Genomic DNA, 15,625 nt, shown 5'->3' with positions numbered 1-15,625 from the left:
GCCAAAACAGTAACAAGTCTCACAATGGAGACATTACTGGTGCCTGCTCGAGAAAATCGATGACCAACAGGATGACAGTGACTGTGACAGTGATATAATTTTAATTTTAAATCAGTAGCAAGAGGCCTGACATTGTGGCTGTGATTATTAGTGTGTGTCTTAATCCATCATTTCATGGGACACTTTTTTTTTTTTGTAATAGAAAAATTCACTGTAGTAATATAATTATAATTAATACATTTTCTTACTCTACAAATTCACTCGATAGTACTGGGTGTTTGATATGGATCCAAGGAGGGCATGCAGCTCAATAAATTAGTAAGGCTGGTAAGAAAAAAAAGTATAAAACGGTGCTGCATTTACATCCTGAATATTACCTTTCTTCCACAGTGGAGAAGTACAAAATGTCTCTTGCTAGCTCAGCTCACTCTTTTTCATTAGCAGGAAACTTGCTTTGCAGTTCCCAAAGCTGCAATCCAATCAGACACAGAGAGCGATTCCCTGTTTCAATGCTTCTTCCCTAAGTAACTCCAGAATACAAAAGCAGACAGTATTGCTTTCCCAGAGGCTAGTTGGGAAAATCTTTTTCATTCTATAATAGAGGCAGAGTATAAACATTTTAAGATTGAAATCCACTCATCTATAAACAGAAATAACATAGTTGACATTTTACTGCAGAATAAAAAAAAAGAAGAAGAAAGAGAGATTATCACTTCCTAGCCTACAGTAGATTGCAGCTAGTTAGGAAACAAATACTTCTTTTAGCACATCATTTCCTCTGATAATGGGTGCTGATATTTTGTCTCAGTCCTTCTAATGGCTTCCTTTTATTTTTAACTAGCCCCCTTTCATTTGCTCCTCAGCTTCCCTTGAGTGAAAATGGATGAAAAGCACCATCATTTACAGGTATACTTGCATTAAAGATTAAAAGCTTCTAAAACTGTAGTCTTAAGAAGCAGTTATTCTTATTTAAGCTGCATCATTCAAACTCCATAAACCCTCACAGAAGAGGAAAAGATCCCAATGCACATAAAGTAAGAGTTACTGTTATTTTTATGTATATACCTGAGCACTGAACCTATTGATTTGTGTCCATGCCATCAAACCATGAAAGACTGGGGAAGATAGAATCTAAAGTGGAATTGGAAATTGATGACATGATACCAAGTACCTGAACTAGCCTAGATGATGTTATCTGAGATTATTTGTCTTGGAGGGAAAAATAGAGTCACTCTGTCTATAACTTGAACTGTAAAAATGTACATCGAGAAGCAGGAGCAAAACTTCAATGGATTGTGTGCTTTGCATGTGGAATGCCTGGGTTCAAACCTAGCCGTCATAGTCTACTGAGCACTGCAGGGAGTAGCTCCTAAGCACCACTGGGCACGGCTCTCTCAAAAAACTAACACAAAAGACAACTAAAAACCACATCAAACCAAGACATTAGGAAAACAAATTGAATCCCACCCTATTGCAGAATATGATCAGAGACATCACATGGGGTTTGGGGTTTGAAGATGAATGCTTTTTCAGTTTCATCAGATCTACCATATTTTAAGCAACTGCTTCAGAGCCTCAGTTTGTTTTCATGGAAGAGAAAGAGACCAGTATTATCTACAGAGGTTATGTGGGTAAAGTAAGAATCTTAATAAATGGAAAACTTAGAAAGTTATGACTACATCTCTAAAAAATTACTCAAATAGAGTGAAAATATCACAGAAGTGAATAAAGGCTACCTCAAGTAACTGCATGAGAAAGATGCTACATATCTGAAACAGAAAAAACAAACAATTTATTTGGAAATCAGCTCATATGTTTCACAAAAAATTACAGAACTTGGGTAAGAAAACCACAGATGAGGGATTGGTGGTAGGGATGGCGGGAGTAGGGGTGAAGGAATGGCACTGTGCCAATGGTGGAGGAAAGCAGACATTCTAGAGTAGAGTGAGGTGCTTGAATAGGACTGGAGTGATAGCACAGCAGGTAGTGTGTTTGCCTTGCACGCGGTCGACCGGGGTTCCATTCCTCTGTCCCTCTCAGAGAGTCTGGCAAGCTACCAAGAGTATCCCACCAGTGCAGCAGAGCCTGGCAAGCTGTCTGTGGTGTATTCAATAAGCAAAAAAACAGTAACAAGTCTCACAATAAAGACGTTACTGGTGCCCACTCGAGCAAATCGATGAACAATGGAATGACAGTGCTACAGACAGTGCTAACCTCCATGAGCAGTTCTATAGACCTCAATGCTCTCCCCTCCAAAAAAAGAAAAAGAATACAAATGGGTAGTTGGGTATTCATCACATTCAGTTTATTTTAATTTTGTTTTGGGGAATCCGAACGTGACTACAGTGTTTGTCTTGCATGCAGCCAACTAAGGTTCTATCCCCGGCATCCCATAAGGTCCCCCAAGCACCTCTAGGAATAATTCCTGAGTGCAGATCCAGGAGTAGCCCCTGAGCTTTGCTGGGTGTGACCCAAACAACAACAACAAAATAATAATAATTTTTTTGGGGGGGAATTATATCTGGCTGTGTTCAGGAATTACTCCTGGGTCTCTATTCAAGGATCACTCCTGGTAAAATCAGGAGACCATGTGGGATGCCAGGGATTGAACCTGGATTAGCCAGGCGTAAGTAAGTGCCCTATTCTCTGTACTATCATTCCAACCCCTCATCCCATCCAGTTAACCTGATTCCCGAAAATCGAGTGAATGTCGTGAAAACTTGGAAAAATCAATACGTTCATGAAAAACAATCTCAAAATCAATTTTATTATACTCAAATGATGGTACATTATTCAGTGGCTAAAAAAAACAGTTCTGTAAATACCAACCTAGAAAAAAATACAGTTATATTGTTGAATTAAAAATGCAAATCTCTGAAATGATATGCATGGGACTTCAAACACACTAAATCAGAATTTGCACAAGACAGACAATTGAAATGAATGCTGCAGCAGGCATTTTTGTGGAAAATTAAAAATTAATTCTCAGATTAATGTGGAATAAATATAAAAAAGACGAAGAGAAAATAATTTTATAGATAAATGCTCACTATTTTATGTGACTGTAATCTTTAATGTTTTGTATATGCAATTCCTTAACAGTTTAACTTAGCATTTATTTTGTGAAGAATTAACAGTATTGCCAATACTGTTTGAAAAATCTAACAGGATGGTTAAGTTTTCATGCAGCAGGGCCAGAGTGATAGTACAGTAAATGGAGGACTTGCCTTTTATGCAGCCAACACAGATTCAATCCCTGGCATCTCATATGGTCCCCTGAGTACCATCAGTAATAATTTCTGAGTGCAGAGTCATGAGTACCCCTGACCATCACTAGGTATGCCCCCCCAAATATTTTGATATTGCAAAGATGTCAATTAATGGTATTAAACGTACTAAGCTTTTTTGAAAAAAAATGTGTTATTGGTGGTAATAAACTAAAAAGTCAGTTAGGACTCACTATTATTATAGAAAATACTCTTAGCACCAGAGAGTTAGATCAAAGGGTTAGAGCATATGACTTTCATGATAGAGATCCAGATTTTGATTCCTGGCATGACATGACCTGGGGGATGCCATCTCACAACTGTGTGCCCAAGCTGCGTTGCCTTTCTATGTCCAAATCCACCAGTCATACCTTCAGGTAAGTGCTGCTGGGAGTTACCCCAATTCACTCACTCAGGACTCCTAGGGAGCCCGTAAAAAAGAAATACTGGTCTTAGTAAGGCATCTAATCTGTGAAAAAAGCTAAAAGAATTTTTCTCATGCTGTCCCTTGTGAAAAAGCTAAAAGAATTTTTCTCATGCTGTCTTCTTCTTTATCTAATGAAACAAGGCAAAAATAAGTGAGGCAAATTTCCAACAATTCAATGCAGCTTTAAAAAATTTTATTATATTTTATTAATTTACTTTGGGGGCTCTCCTAAGCTGTGCTGAAGTCATAAGACCCCCAGGGTGATTGTCAGGCTGGTGCTTCAATATTATGGGTGGGAGAATGCAATGTTGCTCCATCCCAATGGCAAGGGGCTATCCTGACCCCCTAGTAATTCTGGAAGCCTCCAGGGCCTTGTCAAATGATGCTCAGGAATCTGTAGCAATGTAACAGGTGGGCTTTGTAATGCCTGGAATCAAACCGAGCTTAGGAGCATGCTAGGCCTGAATACTAACCGCTGTACCATCTCCTGGCTCCAGTGCAGCTCTGAAATAGAATTACATATTTTTGGAAAACAGCAAGTGTATGATACAATTTACCCAAGAAGTTTGGCGTCTTCTTTGCTTGGTGGCAAAAAAAAAAAAAAATAGTAATGATAATACTAGTCCTATCAGTTTTAGTTTTAGAAAATATGGAGTAACTATAGACTTAACTGTATCATAATTAGTTTTTCTTTGGGCAATTACTGTTGCTCTTCATTATTCTCTTTACCCTCTCATTGCTCTCTCCATTTGATCCTCTTATTTTTCTGATTACTTATCTCCCTCTGCTCCCTTCCTCCCCAACTTCTCCCTCTGCTTCTTCCCCATTCTCCTCTGTCTCTGTCTCTGTCTGTCTCTCTCTCTTTCTCTCTCCCCCCCACCGCCCCTCCCTCTCTTTCCCTTTCTTTCCAAGTGTTCGGAATCTCAAGAGTAATAACTGTGGAAGAGTTTCTTGATCCCCATCATACCTGTTCTGCAACAAGTTTCCTCTTCTCAATGCCTTTAGGATTCTGTCCATTCCCACCTGAATTTATATTACTAAACTGAAAAACAAATTAATTTTGTGTCTAAATCTCCAGAAAGTCCCTGAATGCCTCAGCAACCACACTGTTTCCATGTGCTTTTTTTTTTTTTAATCAACAATGCCCATCAGAATGCTAAAAACTTGATAGGAATCAACAACTATTCTTCATCATCATCATCATCATCATCATCATTATCATCATCCTGTTGATCGTCGAATTTCTCAAGCAGTCTCAGTAACGTCTCCATTTGTCCTAGCACTGAGATTTTAGAAGCCTCTCTTTACTCGTCCTTCACAATGATGCCACATTGGAGGCTATTTCAGGGTCAGGGGAATGAGATCCAGTATTGTTACTGTTTTTGGCATATGAATACACCATGGGGAGTTTGCAAGGCTCTCCCATGTGGAGCAGGAGTAGCTTGCCAGGTTCTCTCAGAGGGAGAAGTAGGCTGTAAAATGTCACACTTCCGGGAGCTTGGTTTTAAGTCTCTGGATGTTGGCCGTTGGTGGGATTACACGGCGTCGGGGGCAGTCCCTGATGTGATTGCCTAGCTATTGGAAAATGAAAAATCTGGGCGGAAGAGGCCCAGTCCAGATCCAAGCAAGCTTGGAGGTCTCACTCCAGGTCTCAGCCCTGGAACCTGGGTTCCTATGCTAGTACCTTTTTGCGTGAGGCTAGTCCGAACGTGTGGAAAGGGGACTTGAGCATGGTTGTGGCTAGGCTCCGGAGGTCTTCGGCCATGGGAGCTCTGCTTGGGGTGGGGAGGGAAGTTGGAGCCCACCCCCTCCAAGGGGTCCCGGGGAAGACAACCAGGTGTGTGGGCAAGCGACTCTCAAATTAATGCCTATTAATTTGACAAAATTACCCTTTGGTAATTTCTATCAATATTTCATTTATTTCTTGGTATGAAATAAGATACTATGAAATTTATATTGTAGAATGTGTCATGGAAGTAGAGATAGATGAAAAGTATGAAATTCAAAAAGTGGAAAACAAAATCCCTCAAGAAGCAACTATCCTTGCACTGAAAAATTCCTTTGGCAAAAGAATTTTAGTTAAGGTATGTCAGCAGTGAAAGATACAGTGTTTATAATTCTATAGCATCAAGTTATGTCATAGAATGATCATTGTTATAATATTGGCTAGAATAAAGTCAAGCAAATATCCTGTTCAGTTTTCCAATCTTTTCCTTCTTTTAATAATGATTACCCTATAATTTAAAGAATATTTATAAACCCGATAGAAACTGCTATCAAAAAAGAAATTGCTACCAATTTTAATTTATAACATTATTTCATGTAAATTTAGAAGATTATACACAAATAAACATATATATGTTTACTTGTTCAGCAGTGGAGCCTTGACCTTGCCTCATTGTTTTTTCACTCCTTTCACTCCCACCACTGCTAACTGGTTTTGTAATCGGGGCCAAGGGTTTGTCATTGATACTACCTCATCTCTTGTGTTCTTGTGTCATACCTCTGTTCCACAGATACGAGTGTTTGTCCTTCTCCCTCTGACTTCACTGCATTTAACATGATGCCTCCAGTTCCGTCCTTGTTCAGTGAACATTATGTACATACACCACAACTTCTGTATCCATTCATATGGACATTTGGTTTCCAAATCCTGGCTATTGTATTACAATGAACAGCCATTGTGCTGTATTTTTTAAAATAAATGTTTTTGTATTTGGGGAATAGTTGATGAAAAGTAAAATCCCTGGGTTAGATGAGAGTTCTGCTCTTGAATTTTTGAGATGTCTTCCATATTATTTTCCCTGGAGGCTGACCCAGATGATATTTCCACCAGCAGTGGGATAATGAATGAGTATTCTGTTTTCACTGCATCCCCACAGCACTGGTAGTTAGCAGACTTTCTGACAAATGCCATTCTCACTGTTGTGAAATGATAGCTCATTGTTGATTTTGTTATTTGTTAGTTTGGTGGGGGGAAAAGTTTTCTCTTAAGTGAGGGAAGTCCCAGGGCTCTACCACCAATTCTAAGCCCATCATGGCCAGGTGGTTGCAGGGACCTTTAATGGATGTACTACTGTTCAGTCACTGCTGTGCTGGGGGTTCGGGCCACCCTCGTGCTGAGGGCCTCCAGATCTACACATTGCAATGCTTGGGGACCTTCAGGACTAAAACTGGTGATGCTTTATGGAATCAAACTTGGGGTGGTGGTATGCTATTAACTGCTGTACCATCTCGCTGCTCATTGTTATTTTGATTTGCATTTTTCTAAGAGACTATAAAACAGCACTGCTTCCGGAATGCGAATGCGAATTCGGCAGAGAGACCTCTTATAGCCTAGTTCTCCCTCTCAGAGAACCTGGCAAGGTACTGAGAACATCCTGCTGGCAGAGCCTGGCCAATTACGGTAACAATGATGAGTCTCATTCCCCTTACCCTGAAAGAGCCTCCAATGCAGCACCGCTGGGAAGAACAAGTAAAAAGAGGCTGCTAAAATCTCAGGGCTAGGATGAATGGAGACATTATTGGCACCCGCTCGAGAAAATCGATGATCAGCAGGATGACAGTGATACAGTGATACAGTGATGTTTACATGCATATATACTTACTTGTATATATATGAGAATATATATACATATATGTATACTCATTCTATATAACTGGAGGTAAAAACATGTAGGGTCTTAACTATGGCTATTGAATTAGTTTCAGATAATTTTGCTTCTCTTGTAAATAAAAAGTAATTATAGAGTGGACTCCATATTTTTCTTGGTTGTTTATGACTAAGAGAGTTAATTTAGACCATCCTTTTTAAACAGAAACTTTTAGGGCTTAGGGTTAAGTGATTCAATTCATCCTAAAAAAAAAAAAAATGAGTACATGAAATTTACACTGAAGCCTTATTCCTGGAAATACTTCTTGGATCATCTAAGCAATTTTAGCAGTGCCTAAATGAGACAGAGTAATCCTTAATTTGTCACATTTCTTTAGGCTGTACCATAGCTAAAAGTAGGCAAAATAAAAATCTGACTCTGGGTGTCTTCTCTCTTCTCAATGAGTCTAAGAATCAAGTTACTAATTTTTCGACTTGTAAAAATGATAAAAATCTTTCATTCAATGTTATGAAATTCCTATAGACTGAGATTAGTTGAACAGAAAGGCCACCAACTGAACTGAACAGAAAACACAAATTGTGATCACTGGCAATTAAAGCCATTCTTCACATGTAAGACCTAAGACAGGAGTTAGTTCAAAGATAGAAATTGAAGTAAATATTTTTTTCCATGTCAACATTTGTAGGCTTAAGTTATTAGCAAATATTTTTGGACATAGTGGAGAAAGTATTCTCCCTAAAACTAACCAAATTAAATAAGAAAATATGTAAGTCTCTGATTATGAATCTAATTCTTAAAAGATATCTAAGAAATTTAAAGAGATATTGCATGATGATGCAATAAATGTGATTGCTAATGACTCTGATCACTAATCACTGTATCACTGTCATCCCGTTGCACATTGATTTGCTCGAGCGGGCACAAGTAACATCTCCATTATGAGACTTGTTGCTACTGTTTTTGGCATATTGGATATACCATGGGTAGCTTGCCAGGCTCTGCCGTGCAGGAGAGGTACTCTTGGTAGCTTGCCGGGCTCTCCGATAGGGGCAGAGGAATCAAACCCAGATTGACCGTGTGCAAGGCAAACACCCTACCCACTGTGCTATTGCTCCAGCCCTAATAATCACAAATAACAAGAATAATCTTCTATCAAGAATAATTTGAATATGTTATCTGAAGAAAGTCTTAATAAAAATAGTCATAAAATAATAATATAATGAAGAGGTTGGAAAGATAGCATGTGGTTAAGGCATCTGCTTTACACATGGCCCACCCTGGTTTGATTTCTGGTATTGCATATAATCTCCAAAATCATCACCAGTACTGATCCCTAAGCACAGTCAGGAATAATCCCTGAACACTGCAGACATAATCTATAAACTACAAAAAAAATTTTAAAAATTATTCATAAATCTCAATATGCAAGTTATTATAATTAAGCTCAGCTTCATAAGAATGAACTATTTTACATATTTAATTTCAAACCGAACATCAATATACTTAAAGTGATTTATTTACTTATCTTCCCTTGATTTTTTTTTTAGATGGCAGAGCCTGTAAAAAACTAAAGCTCGCTGAGGGGCGAGTGTACTCTCCGGCTCTCCAGGCGGCTCTGTCTCACCGCCCACGTTCGGTGCTCTGGAACCGCTGTGTGTGGGCTGGATCTGGATAGCGGGTGGTTAAGGACAGGGGAAGGAAGAACGAGGACCAAGCTGGTTGCTGATTAGTTACCGTTTATTCAATCTTCCATCCTTCTCATCTCCCTCACTCCCAGCTCCCGCCTCTCTCTGGATCTACCCCAGCCTCTCTCCTTCTCTAGTCTCTCCTACTTCTCTCTCCCACCTTGCCCTCTAGGCTACACCCAGTCAGGTAGCAAAATCAACATAAGAAAGCCCTTCCTGAGGGCAGGGCATTCCAAAGCCCATCTTGACTCTTAAGGGTTTTTTTTTCCCTTTCCTTAGTCCAAACACTTATTAACATCTTAATACTAGTTATTTTTGTATGGACATAGCAAGAGATACATTGAGGCTTGCAAGGCAGCTCTCCTGGCAACATCTTGCCACAGACTCAGACCACAGCACTCAGGCCAGATTAATCACTCCTAACCCTAGCAGGGTCCAAATCTAGTTATCACTGTTTGGATCATGACAACACTTGTCCATGATCAAGCTCTTAACTTATAGTTAAGCATTAGGCACTTTGGCCAGGCCCATCTCGATGCCAGGGTAGCACACAACTCACCACTTGCCCTGGGTCCGTCTCGTCCCTTGTGGGGACCCTGCTTTTGGGAGTGCTAGAAAGTAGGGCAGCTGAGGCTTAGGTTGAGAGAACAGATGCCCAGGAGGAAAATATGTAGAGTCAAATGACATAAGGTTACAAAAAGCATAGCATTTGCTAAGTCTTCCTGTGTCCATACAAAAAGGACTTGGCTCTGAATAAACTATGCAAAGGACTAAAGGAGAAGAGAAAAAGAATGTTTACAAGTCAACAGAACACTAAAAAAGAAGCTACAAATAAACAAAGAGGAATGGGAGCACTGTAATGGTAGTAACCCAATAAACCTAAACTACCTGAGGTTATGTTATCCTGCAAGAGCCCATGATTTAAATTCTCTTTTTCAGGGATGGAGCGATAGCACAGAGGGTAAGGCATTTTCCTTGCTTGCAGCCCACCCGGGTTTGATTCCCAGCATCCCATATGGTCCCCTGAGCACCACCAGGGGTAGTTTCTGAGTGCAGAGCCAGGAGTAACCTCTATGCATTGCCAGGTGTGACCCAAAAAGCAAAAAAATAAAAAATAATAATAAATTCTCTCTTTTTTTTGTTTCTAATATATGCAAGCATTTTCCAGTGCCAAATTTCAAGTCCAGTGATTATATAGTAGTGAACAAATGCCCATTATTTAAATTTAATAGCATATGATGGAATATCAAATAAGTTAAATAAGATAGCAATCAAAAATTGAAGCAAAATATCACATAAGCACACATATACATTTATGTATATATATTGCATATGTATGTGTACTATATATTATAGATGAGAGATAAGCAACACTTTCTGCCAGTATTGTTTATTTCTCAGAGTGTTGAAATTTATTTGAACACATTTTGTGGGCCTCTTATCTTCTAGAACAGTCCTTAAGATTTCTACAACAATAAATACTACATTTAGTAAAAATGACATATAGATCTAAGTGCATTGCACATGTTAAGTACTGTAATCTTTTGTTTTGAGACATGCTCAGTGGTGTTCAGGGTTTACTTCTAACTCTGTGGTCAGAGATCTATCCTGACAGTGCTCAGGGAACTTTATACATGGTGTCAGGGATCATGGGACATAGTAGCCCACATGAAAGGCAAGCACCAAAATGGCACAGTAGAAATGACATCTGCACCTGTATGTTCATAATAACCAGAATCTGTAAGCAACCTGAGTGCCCAAGAAAAGACTACAGGTTAAAGAAACTTTGGTATATCGACACAATGGAATATTATGCAGCTGTTAGGAAAGATGAAGTCATGAAATTTTATATAAGTGGATAGTCATGGAGAGTATCATGCTAAGTGAAATAAATAAGAAAGAGGGACAGACTGCACTCATTTGTGGAATATAAAATAACATAATATGAAACTGATACCTGGGAACAGTAGACACAAGTGCCAGGAATACTGCTCCATGGTTGATTCATGAGCTGGGGAAGAAGACAGCTGGAATAGAGAAGGGATCAATAAGACAATGATGATTGGAGGGATCATTTGGGATGGGAGATGTGTCCTGAAAGTAGAAAAAGGGCCAAACATGATGGCCTCTCAGTATCTATATTGCAAACTGTAATGCTCCAAAGTATAGAGAGAGTATGGGGGAAATTGTCTGCCATAGTGGGATGGGGAGGGTTGGAATGGGGGGTATATTGGGTACATTAGTGATGGAAAATGTGCACTGGTGGAGGTATGGGTGCCCGATCATTGTATGACTTAAACTTAAACATAAAAGCTTTCTAACTGTATCTCACAGTGATTCAATAAATTTTTATTTAAAAAAAAAGAAATTCAAGCACCCTAACCATTGCATTATGTCTCTCCAGCCATAACTAGTATATTTTCATAACAAATTTATAAGCTATTTGAACAATAATATTTTAAGTTTCTTTCTCCCTTCTCAAAGTCAAGCTTTGGTATCATTGATGCGTTTGCATGTTTTTGTGTAGGAAACTTCTTCACTTGATCTTAGCCAAAAGGCTGAGAAGCGATGTGTAGATAACTTCTTACAGAGAGTGTCCTTATGTTTTTGTTATTCACTAAGTCTGAAACTATTTTTAGGAGATGGCTTTGTCCTACTTAAATATCTTATTACAAAAGGTGATAATTTTTAATTTAGCTTTGATTTTATATTTCTGATAGGACTACTTTGATTTCTGTATTCTATAAATAAAATTGGCCCTGTTTTGTCTTGTTTATTCATACATTAAATATGTATCAAATTTTACTGTTTGTGGATGGCACTATTTTAGGAGCTTATGATGAGTGAACCAAACAACAAAAGTTTATTTTCCTCTGGAGCTGAGTAATTTTTCTAATAGTAAATTGGGCTGCTAAATGTTCCATTTTTCCCCTTTATAGTCATAACCTTTAAATTTTTATGCATAGCATAAAAACTTTACTTATTTTCATTTTAGATAATATGATCACTCCATCATCTCGCAAGAGGCAGGATTTTTTCCCCTATATTGGTTAATGATTTTAAATAGAGAATTTTTTCTTTTCTGTGTGTTCCACTTGCGGTAACATTTATGCTGCTAATATACTAAAATATATTGTCCCCACTGTTATTTATTCTTCCACACCTTCACAGACTTTTGACTTTTTTAAGTCATAGTTTTGGCAGTTGAGAAGATATCTCAAAGTCTGGACTACATTATATACATGCAGAAACTCTTGGTTCTAGCTTCAAAAATCATACGGTTCTGTAAGCACTAGACGGAGTCCTTCTTCAGCACTGCCCAGTGTGAAGCCCCATTAAGAAAATAATTTCCGGTAATATTTCCTACTTGATTTACAGGCTTTTTCACCAGTTCATGATCAGTCTATGGCTAGCATATTCAGTTTGATATTTTATTTTATTTCATTTTATTTATTTATTTATTTATTTTTGCTTTTTGGGTCACACCCAGAGATGCTCAGGGGATACTGCTAGCCCTGCACTCAGGAACACTCCTGGCGGTGCTCAGGGGACCATATGGGATGCTGGGAATGGAATCTGGGTCGGCTGCGTGCAAGGCAAATGCCCTACTATCGCTCCAGCCCCTCAGTTTGATATTTTAACACTTAAAACAGGATCTAAACTTTGATTGGTATAAGTTCTTCCCTTTTGAGTAGTGAAGTATTTCAAATTGGTGACTTTTCCAGCACTAGAGAATTGAGACTTTTCCAATTTTAAAGGTAAGATAATTAAAAGGTAGGGACTGGAGGCAGTCAAATGAGTAGAGTGCTTGTCTTACATGTCGCTGACCATGCTTTGAATCATGGTACCCCATTTGGTCCCTTAAGTTCAGAGCTGGAGAAAACCCTGAGCACTGCCAGATGTGGCCCTCAAACAAAACAAAAACACAAAATAACTGAAAGTTAGATAATTAACTTTTACAGGTCCAAGAGTTATATGGTATGAATTAACCCGTTCGTTTGGTTCCAAAATGTATGCTTTCTCCCCTGTCTAGGTAATCTGATTTCCATGTACTTTTCTGTTTGTTTAATTTATCTCTTTTATTGTACAGTGGTCTATAAAATTAAGTATGCAAGATATATATCCTTAAAAGCATTCATTTCCTTATTAAATTTATGTATACATATGGACTGGATCGATAGCACAGCGGGTAGGGCGTTTGCCTTGCAAGTGGCTGACCCGGGTTTGATTCCTCCGTCCTTCTCTTGGAAAGCCCTGCAAGCTACGCATGGCATATTCAATATGCCAAAAACAGTGAGAACAAGTCACACAATGGAGACATTACTGGTGCCCGTTCGAGCAAATCGATGAACAACGGGATGACAGTGCTTATGTATACATACATTCATACTATTTATACATGTTATATATATATATATATATATATATATATGTCTGGGTGCTATATTCAACTATACTCTGGGTTTCTTGGCTTAGGGATAATACTTGGGGAACCTTCTATGGTGTTGGGATCAAATCAAAGTTTATCACATTCAAGGCAATCAAGGCAGGTGTCTTAACCCCTGTATTGCCCCTGCATTCTCTCTCTGTCTCTCTGTCTCTCTCTCTCTCTTCTCTCCGTGTCTTTCTCCTTATCTATCTAATCTATATATATGCACACATATACACGCACAAGAATAGATATTGTCAGTGTCTCACCATACTCTGTTGAGACTCAACTTATTGGAGGATTGAAGGGTATTTCCTAGAGTCACCTATAGGCCCAACTCAGAATGTTTTTAGGTTTGTTTTAACTTTAGAGGGTTGTTGTTATTCTTCCTTTCTTTAGGGTGGGAGTATTTCTAAATAGTACACCTGGGGTTCAAGGGTTACACTTGGCTACTTTCAGTCAACCTGGCAGGTGGTTCCAGGTGGAGACTTGAGGATGTGGTACCGTTTGGACTCAGCAGTGTCTGTGTTGGGCCAATGGGGCCATCCTGCAGATGCTTGGGATACCAGGTAGTACTGAGCATGCACCTTAGCGCCTGTAGTATCTCTTTGCAGGCTCCTTGTTTTTCTTTTATTTTTGTTGTGACTGAGGAGCATATTTAGCTGTAAAAAAGGGCAAAGGGGATACAGAAGAGAATTAATTTTCTTGAATCAGATCTCAATGAATGGCAGAGTTGGTAAAAGAAAAGAAAAGGCCCCAGGCATTTCACTTTTCATTGGCAAACTCACATGTGTGTTCTTTATGATCTCTTACATTGTACCATGAGATGACGTGCCCATTTTGAACATTGATAATCGTCTGTTATTATATTATTTTTAGCTCTTCCCTTCTCTACCTCACTTCTTCACTGTCCTACCAGTTTATCTGGTTCATATCTCAAACTATAAACATTCAAGTATTTTGCACAATGATCTGTTTCTTAAGGGATCTAAAAATAGATAAATGATACCTGCCCATCACTTCTGGGAGATCTGAGAATATATCAACAAAATAATAATAACAATAATAATTCCTTAATTTAGTGTCAGAAAAATTGTGACGTAGAAATAGTCAAAATAAATTTTTCAGTGTTTTCAATTCAGCTGCAGGTTTATTCAACCCTAACCATCAACTGAGCTATTTCATAATCCTATTGGTACAATGGTTAATCTTTAAACATTAGTCTAGAAATAATCAAATAACTTCCATTCAACTGAATACACAATGTGCATAATTACCTTTTTTACACTACAAGACATTAACATGTTTGCATGTAAGTCAGAAACCTAATCCTGATATTTATTAATGTATTATCCAATGTTTTAAAACAGCATTTGAATTGCTCTTTGTTTTATTGACAAATAGAAATACATTTTTTCATGGGTTTGTTTTACATCTTCCTGTGATTCATATTTCATGGTCTTTTAAGGATAATATTTTAACATAAGGGAGACAAAAAGCACAATAATAAATATGAACTGTGGTACTGTTGTGCCATTGATCATTGATTTGCTCGAGCGAGGATCAGTAACGTCTCCATTATGAGACTTGTTGTTACTGTTTTGGACATATCAAATACATATTAAATATAAAAAGTCACATCTTAGAATTTAAGAATAATACAATAGGAAATATGTTAAAAATTTGGGTTCTAGTAGGATGTTATTTTACATAAAGTGGTTTAGGAAGTATTTGAGTGAGATCTGAAGGAAGGACAGTAATTAGACCATAGGGCTATCAAAAGTAAAAGTATTTTGGCCACACAAACAATTAAACAAATACTAGCATGTGTGAATACCCTAAAATTAAGTTTTTAAAAATTCAAGTAAAAGGAAGAAGACAATTGAATTAAAAATTATTAAATTGTGGTAGGAGAAGTAAGGGGAATGGTAAGTAATAAGGATAATTAAAAAGTAAGGGTGATGTTAGCTCTGTATGTCTTCATGGATTTTGACTCAAAGTTAAGTGAAATAGAAAATAGAAAAAAAAACATAGAAAACTTTAAGCAATGATATATGACTTTGCTTCTATTTTTTTTGTTTTTTTTGGGTCATACCCAACAGTGATCATGGTTTACATCTTGCTCAGGGACCACTCCTGGCAAGGCTCCAGGGTGTCAGGGATCAAATCCAAGTGAGTCGCTTGCAAGGCGAGTGCCCTATGTG

Source organism: Sorex araneus, chromosome 10, assembly GCF_027595985.1.
Source record: "Sorex araneus isolate mSorAra2 chromosome 10, mSorAra2.pri, whole genome shotgun sequence".
Taxonomy (NCBI): domain Eukaryota; kingdom Metazoa; phylum Chordata; class Mammalia; order Eulipotyphla; family Soricidae; genus Sorex; species Sorex araneus.
This window is presented reverse-complemented; position numbering follows the sequence as displayed.